The sequence below is a fragment of the Argiope bruennichi genome, chromosome 5, assembly GCF_947563725.1.
Source record: "Argiope bruennichi chromosome 5, qqArgBrue1.1, whole genome shotgun sequence".
NCBI lineage: Eukaryota > Metazoa > Arthropoda > Arachnida > Araneae > Araneidae > Argiope > Argiope bruennichi.
Window position 1 is genome coordinate 135,522,965 of NC_079155.1, and position 9,291 is coordinate 135,532,255.

The window sequence follows — 9,291 nt, forward strand, 5'->3', positions numbered from 1 at the left end:
AGAAATTTTAGAAGTCGAGTTCACGCACATGCGCAGAATTCATTCCTATTCAAAACATTGTGCTTTTAGACCAGAATGACACCACGTTAAAACTTTTAGTGGATAATCATAATGAGAGTCTTAGACCATTCAGACGCGCTGCGGGTACGAAGCTTCGTGGCCAGATCGGCAGCACGATCTATCTAGTTTTGTTGGTCTTCAGTTCGAGTCTCGAAACTGAGAACTTTTTAAATATATTTTTCTTTTCTTTTTTTTACATTTTTCTAACATATTTTTATCCTTTAATTCCCACACTTACTACGAAATTTTCCAAATCTTATACTACTAAAATAAAATTTTATGTCAAAATATTTCTATATTCAAGAGAAATTTTAGGAGTCGAGTTCATGCACATGCGCAGAATTCATTCCTATTCGAAACATTGTGCGTTTAGACCAGAATGACACCACGTTAAAACTTTTAGTGGATAATCATAATGAGAGTCTTAGACCATTCAGACGCGCTGCGAGTACGAAGCGTCGTGGCCACATCGGCAGCACGAGCCATCTAGTTTTGCTGGTCTTCAGTTCGAGTCTCGAAATTGAGAACTTTTTAAATATATTTTTCTTTTCTTTTTTTTACATTTTTCTAAGATATTTTTATCCTTTAATTCCCACACTTACTACGAAATTTTCCAAATCTTATACTACTAAAATAAAATTTTATGTCAAAATATTTCTATATTCAAGAGAAATTTTAGGAGTCGAGTTCATGCACATGCGCAGAATTCAGTCGTATTCAAAACATTGTGATTTTAGACCAGAATGACACCACGTTAAAACTTTTAGTAGATAATCATAATGAGAGTCTTAGACCATTCAGACGCACTGCGGATACGAAGCTTCGTGGCCAGATCGGCAGCACGAGCCATCTAGTTTTCCTGGTCTTCAGTTCGAGTCTCGAAACTGAGAACTTTTTAAATATATTTTTCTTTTCTTTTTTTTACATTTTCCTTAGATATTTTTATCCTTTATTCCCACACTTACTACGAACTTTTCCAAATCTTATACTAGTAAAATAAAATTTTATGTCAAAATATTTCTATATTCAAGAGAAATTTTAGAAGTCGAGTTCACGCACATGCGCAGAATTCATTCCTATTCAAAACATTGTGCTTTTAGACCAGAATGACACCACGTTAAAACTTTTAGTGGATAATCATAATGAGAGTCTTAGACCATTCAGACGCGCTGCGGGTACGAAGCTTCGTGGCCAGATCGGCAGCACGAGGCATTTAGTTTTGCTGGTCTTCAGTTCGAGTCTCGAAACTGAGAACTTTTTAAATATATTTTTCTTTTCTTTTTTTTACATTTTTTAAAGGTATTTTTATCCTTTATTCCCACACTTACTAAGAACTTTTCCAAATCTTATACTACTAAAATAAAATTTTATGTCAAAATATTTCTATATTCAAGAGAAATTTTAGGAGTCGAGTTCATGCACATGCGCAGAATTCATTCCTATTCGAAACATTGTGCGTTTAGACCAGAATGACACCACGTTAAAACTTTTAGTGGATAATCATAATGAGAGTCTTAGACCATTCAGACGCGCTGCGAGTACGAAGCTTCGTGGCCAGATCGGCAGGACGAGCCATCTAGTTTTGCTGGTCTTCAGTTCGAGTCTCGAAACTGAGAACTTTTTAAATATATTTTTCTTTTTCTTTTTTTTACATTTTTCTTAGATATTTTTATTCTTTATTCCCACACTTACTACGAACTTTTCCAAATCTTATACTAGTAAAATAAAATTTTATGTCAAAATATTTCTATATTCAAGAGAAATTTTAGAAGTCGAGTTATCGCACATGCGCAGAATTCATTCCTATTCAAAACATTGTGCTTTTAGACCAGAATGACACCACGTTAAAACTTTTAGTGGATAATCATAATGAGAGTCTTAGACCATTCAGACGCGCTGCGGGTACGAAGCTTCGTGGCCAGATCGGCAGCACGATCTATCTAGTTTTGTTGGTCTTCAGTTCGAGTCTCGAAACTGAGAACTTTTTCAATATATTTTTCTTTTCTTTTTTTTACATTTTTTTTAGATATTTTTATCCTTTATTCCCACACTTACTACGAACTTTTCCAAATCTTATACTAGTAAAATAAAATTTTATGTCAAAATATTTCTATATTCAAGAGAAATTTTAGGAGTCGAGTTCATGCACATGCGCAGAATTCAGTCGTATTCAAAACATTGTGATTTTAGACCAGAATGACACCACGTTAAAACTTTTAGTAGATAATCATAATGAGAGTCTTAGACCATTCAGACGCACTGCGGATACGAAGCATCGTGGCCAGATCGGCAGCACGAGCCGTCTCGTTTTGCTGGTCTTCAGTTCGAGTCTCGAAACTGAGAACTTTTTAAATATATTTTTCTTTTCTTTTTTTTACATTTTTCTTAGATATTTTTATCCTTTATTCCCACACTTACTACGAACTTTTCCAAATCTTATACTACTAAAATAAAATTTTATGTCAAAATATTTCTATATTCAAGAGAAATTTTAGGAGTCGAGTTCATGCACATGCGCAGAATTCAGTCGTATTCAAAACATTGTGATTTTAGACCAGAATGACACCACGTTAAAACTTTTAGTAGATAATCATAATGAGAGTCTTAGACCATTCAGACGCACTGCGGATACGAAGCTTCGTGGCCAAATCGGCAGCACGAGCCATCTAGTTTTGCTGGTCTTCAGTTCGAGTCTCGAAACTGAGAACTTTTTAAATATATTTTTCTTTTCTTTTTTTTACATTTTTTTAAGATATTTTTATCCTTTATTCCCACACTTACTAAGAACTTTTCCAAATCTTATACTACTAAAATAAAATTTTATGTCAAAATATTTCTATATTCAACAGAAATTTTAGGAGTCGAGTTCACGCACATGCGCAGAATTCATTCCTATTCAAAACATTGTGCTTTTAGACCAGAATGACACCACGTTAAAACTTTTAGTGGATAATCATAATGAGAGTCTTAGACCATTCAGACGCGCTGCGGGTACGAAGCTTCGTGGCCAGATCGGCAGCACGATCCATCTAGTTTTGTTGGTCTTCAGTTCGAGTCTCGAAACTGAGAACTTTTTAAATATATTTTTCTTTTCTTTTTTTTACATTTTTCTAAGATATTTTTATCCTTTAATTCCCACACTTACTACGAAATTTTCCAAATCTTATACTACTAAAATAAAATTTTATGTCAAAATATTTCTATATTCAAGAGAAATTTTAGGAGTCGTAGTTCATGCACATGCGCAGAATTCATTCCTATTCGGAACATTGTGCGTTTAGACCAGAATGACACCACGTTAAAACTTTTAGTGGATAATCATAATGAGAGTCTTAGACCATTCAGACGCGCTGCGAGTACGAAGCTTCGTGGCCAGATCGGCAGCACGAGCCATCTAGTTTTGCTGGTCTTCAGTTCGAGTCTCGAAACTGAGAACTTTTTAAATATATTTTTCTTTTCTTTTTTTTACATTTTTCTTAGATATTTTTATCCTTTATTCCCACACTTACTACGAGCTTTTCCAAATCTTATATTAGTAAAATAAAATTTTATGTCAAAATATTTCTATATTCAAGAGAAATTTTAGGAGTCGAGTTCACGCACATGCGCAGAATTCATTCCTATTCAAAACATTGTGCTTTTAGACCAGAATGACACCACGTTAAAACTTTTAGTGGATAATCATAATGAGAGTCTTAGACCATTCAGACGCGCTGCGGGTACGAAGCTTCGTGGCCAGATCGGCAGCACGATCTATCTAGTTTTGTTGGTCTTCAGTTCGAGTCTCGAAACTGAGAACTTTTTCAATATATTTTTCTTTTCTTTTTTTTACATTTTTTTTAGATATTTTTATCCTTTATTCCCACACTTACTACGAACTTTTCCAAATCTTATACTAGTAAAATAAAATTTTATGTCAAAATATTTCTATATTCAAGAGAAATTTTAGGAGTCGAGTTCATGCACATGCGCAGAATTCAGTCGTATTCAAAACATTGTGATTTTAGACCAGAATGACACCACGTTAAAACTTTTAGTAGATAATCATAATGAGAGTCTTAGACCATTCAGACGCACTGCGGATACGAAGCTTCGTGGCCAGATCGGCAGCACGAGCCGTCTAGTTTTGCTGGTCTTCAGTTCGAGTCTCGAAACTGAGAACTTTTTAAATATATTTTTCTTTTCTTTTTTTTACATTTTTCTTAGATATTTTTATCCTTTATTCCCACACTTACTACGAACTTTTCCAAATCTTATACTACTAAAATAAAATTTTATGTCAAAATATTTCTATATTCAAGAGAAATTTTAGGAGTCGAGTTCATGCACATGCGCAGAATTCAGTCGTATTCAAAACATTGTGATTTTAGACCAGAATGACACCACGTTAAAACTTTTAGTAGATAATCATAATGAGAGTCTTAGACCATTCAGACGCACTGCGGATACGAAGCTTCGTGGCCAGATCGGCAGCACGATCTATCTAGTTTTGTTGGTCTTCAGTTCGAGTCTCGAAACTGAGAACTTTTTCAATATATTTTTCTTTTCTTTTTTTTACATTTTTTTTAGATATTTTTATCCTTTATTCCCACACTTACTACGAACTTTTCCAAATCTTATACTAGTAAAATAAAATTTTATGTCAAAATATTTCTATATTCAAGAGAAATTTTAGGAGTCGAGTTCATGCACATGCGCAGAATTCAGTCGTATTCAAAACATTGTGATTTTAGACCAGAATGACACCACGTTAAAACTTTTAGTAGATAATCATAATGAGAGTCTTAGACCATTCAGACGCACTGCGGATACGAAGCTTCGTGGCCAGATCGGCAGCACGAGCCGTCTAGTTTTGCTGGTCTTCAGTTCGAGTCTCGAAACTGAGAACTTTTTAAATATATTTTTCTTTTCTTTTTTTTACATTTTTCTTAGATATTTTTATCCTTTATTCCCACACTTACTACGAACTTTTCCAAATCTTATACTAGTAAAATAAAATTTTATGTCAAAATATTTCTATATTCAAGAGAAATTTTAGGAGTCGAGTTCATGCACATGCGCAGAATTCAGTCGTATTCAAAACATTGTGATTTTAGACCAGAATGACACCACGTTAAACCTTTAGTAGATAATCATAATGAGAGTCTTAGACCATTCAGACGCACTGCGGATTCGAAGCTTCGTGGCCAGATCGGTAGCACGAGCCGTCTAGTTTTGCTGGTCTTCAGTTCGAGTCTCGAAACTGAGAACTTTTTAAATATATTTTTCTTTTCTTTTTTTTACATTTTTCTTAGATATTTTTATCCTTTATTCCCACACTTACTACGAGCTTTTCCAAATCTTATATCAGTAAAATAAAATTTTATGTCAAAATATTTCTATATTCAAGAGAAATTTTAGGAGTCGAGTTCACGCACATGCGCAGAATTCATTCCTATTCAAAACATTGTGCTTTTAGACCAGAATGACACCACGTTAAAACTTTTAGTGGATAATCATAATGAGAGTCTTAGACCATTCAGACGCGCTGCGGGTACGAAGCTTCGTGGCCAGATCGGCAGCACGATCTATCTAGTTTTGTTGGTCTTCAGTTCGAGTCTCGAAACTGAGAACTTTTTAAATATATTTTTCTTTTCTTTTTTTTACATTTTTCTAACATATTTTTATCCTTTAATTCCCACACTTACTACGAAATTTTCCAAATCTTATACTACTAAAATAAAATTTTATGTCAAAATATTTCTATATTCAAGAGAAATTTTAGGAGTCGAGTTCATGCACATGCGCAGAATTCATTCCTATTCGAAACATTGTGCGTTTAGACCAGAATGACACCACGTTAAAACTTTTAGTGGATAATCATAATGAGAGTCTTAGACCATTCAGACGCGCTGCGAGTACGAAGCGTCGTGGCCACATCGGCAGCACGAGCCATCTAGTTTTGCTGGTCTTCAGTTCGAGTCTCGAAATTGAGAACTTTTTAAATATATTTTTCTTTTCTTTTTTTTACATTTTTCTAAGATATTTTTATCCTTTAATTCCCACACTTACTACGAAATTTTCCAAATCTTATACTACTAAAATAAAATTTTATGTCAAAATATTTCTATATTCAAGAGAAATTTTAGGAGTCGAGTTCATGCACATGCGCAGAATTCAGTCGTATTCAAAACATTGTGATTTTAGACCAGAATGACACCACGTTAAAACTTTTAGTAGATAATCATAATGAGAGTCTTAGACCATTCAGACGCACTGCGGATACGAAGCTTCGTGGCCAGATCGGCAGCACGAGCCATCTAGTTTTCCTGGTCTTCAGTTCGAGTCTCGAAACTGAGAACTTTTTAAATATATTTTTCTTTTCTTTTTTTTACATTTTTCTTAGATATTTTTATCCTTTATTCCCACACTTACTACGAACTTTTCCAAATCTTATACTAGTAAAATAAAATTTTATGTCAAAATATTTCTATATTCAAGAGAAATTTTAGAAGTCGAGTTCACGCACATGCGCAGAATTCATTCCTATTCAAAACATTGTGCTTTTAGACCAGAATGACACCACGTTAAAACTTTTAGTGGATAATCATAATGAGAGTCTTAGACCATTCAGACGCGCTGCGGGTACGAAGCTTCGTGGCCAGATCGGCAGCACGATCTATCTAGTTTTGTTGGTCTTCAGTTCGAGTCTCGAAACTGAGAACTTTTTAAATATATTTTTCTTTTCTTTTTTTTACATTTTTCTAACATATTTTTATCCTTTAATTCCCACACTTACTACGAAATTTTCCAAATCTTATACTACTAAAATAAAATTTTATGTCAAAATATTTCTATATTCAAGAGAAATTTTAGGAGTCGAGTTCATGCACATGCGCAGAATTCATTCCTATTCGAAACATTGTGCGTTTAGACCAGAATGACACCACGTTAAAACTTTTAGTGGATAATCATAATGAGAGTCTTAGACCATTCAGACGCGCTGCGAGTACGAAGCGTCGTGGCCACATCGGCAGCACGAGCCATCTAGTTTTGCTGGTCTTCAGTTCGAGTCTCGAAATTGAGAACTTTTTAAATATATTTTTCTTTTCTTTTTTTTACATTTTTCTAAGATATTTTTATCCTTTAATTCCCACACTTACTACGAAATTTTCCAAATCTTATACTACTAAAATAAAATTTTATGTCAAAATATTTCTATATTCAAGAGAAATTTTAGGAGTCGAGTTCATGCACATGCGCAGAATTCAGTCGTATTCAAAACATTGTGATTTTAGACCAGAATGACACCACGTTAAAACTTTTAGTAGATAATCATAATGAGAGTCTTAGACCATTCAGACGCACTGCGGATACGAAGCTTCGTGGCCAGATCGGCAGCACGAGCCATCTAGTTTTCCTGGTCTTCAGTTCGAGTCTCGAAACTGAGAACTTTTTAAATATATTTTTCTTTTCTTTTTTTTACATTTTCCTTAGATATTTTTATCCTTTATTCCCACACTTACTACGAACTTTTCCAAATCTTATACTAGTAAAATAAAATTTTATGTCAAAATATTTCTATATTCAAGAGAAATTTTAGAAGTCGAGTTCACGCACATGCGCAGAATTCATTCCTATTCAAAACATTGTGCTTTTAGACCAGAATGACACCACGTTAAAACTTTTAGTGGATAATCATAATGAGAGTCTTAGACCATTCAGACGCGCTGCGGGTACGAAGCTTCGTGGCCAGATCGGCAGCACGAGGTATTTAGTTTTGCTGGTCTTCAGTTCGAGTCTCGAAACTGAGAACTTTTTAAATATATTTTTCTTTTCTTTTTTTTACATTTTTTAAAGGTATTTTTATCCTTTATTCCCACACTTACTAAGAACTTTTCCAAATCTTATACTACTAAAATAAAATTTTATGTCAAAATATTTCTATATTCAAGAGAAATTTTAGGAGTCGAGTTCATGCACATGCGCAGAATTCATTCCTATTCGAAACATTGTGCGTTTAGACCAGAATGACACCACGTTAAAACTTTTAGTGGATAATCATAATGAGAGTCTTAGACCATTCAGACGCGCTGCGAGTACGAAGCTTCGTGGCCAGATCGGCAGGACGAGCCATCTAGTTTTGCTGGTCTTCAGTTCGAGTCTCGAAACTGAGAACTTTTTAAATATATTTTTCTTTTCTTTTTTTTACATTTTTCTTAGATATTTTTATTCTTTATTCCCACACTTACTACGAACTTTTCCAAATCTTATACTAGTAAAAAAAAATTTTATGTCAAAATATTTCTATATTCAAGAGAAATTTTAGAAGTCGAGTTATCGCACATGCGCAGAATTCATTCCTATTCAAAACATTGTGCTTTTAGACCAGAATGACACCACGTTAAAACTTTTAGTGGATAATCATAATGAGAGTCTTAGACCATTCAGACGCGCTGCGGGTACGAAGCTTCGTGGCCAGATCGGCAGCACGATCTATCTAGTTTTGTTGGTCTTCAGTTCGAGTCTCGAAACTGAGAACTTTTTAAATATATTTTTCTTTTCTTTTTTTTACATTTTTCTAACATATTTTTATCCTTTAATTCCCACACTTACTTCGAAATTTTCCAAATCTTATACTACTAAAATAAAATTTTATGTCAAAATATTTCTATATTCAAGAGAAATTTTAGGAGTCGAGTTCATGCACATGCGCAGAATTCAGTCGTATTCAAAACATTGTGATTTTAGACCAGAATGACACCACGTTAAAACTTTTAGTAGATAATCATAATGAGAGTCTTAGACCATTCAGACGCACTGCGGATACGAAGCTTCGTGGCCAGATCGGCAGCACGATCTATCTAGTTTTGTTGGTCTTCAGTTCGAGTCTCGAAACTGAGAACTTTTTCAATATATTTTTCTTTTCTTTTTTTTACATTTTTTTTAGATATTTTTATCCTTTATTCCCACACTTACTACGAACTTTTCCAAATCTTATACTAGTAAAATAAAATTTTATGTCAAAATATTTCTATATTCAAGAGAAATTTTAGAAGTCGAGTTCACGCACATGCGCAGAATTCATTCCTATTCAAAACATTGTGCTTTTAGACCAGAATGACACCACGTTAAAACTTTTAGTGGATAATCATAATGAGAGTCTTAGACCATTCAGACGCGCTGCGGGTACGAAGCTTCGTGGCCAGATCGGCAGCACGAGGCATTTAGTTTTGCTGGTCTTCAGTTCGA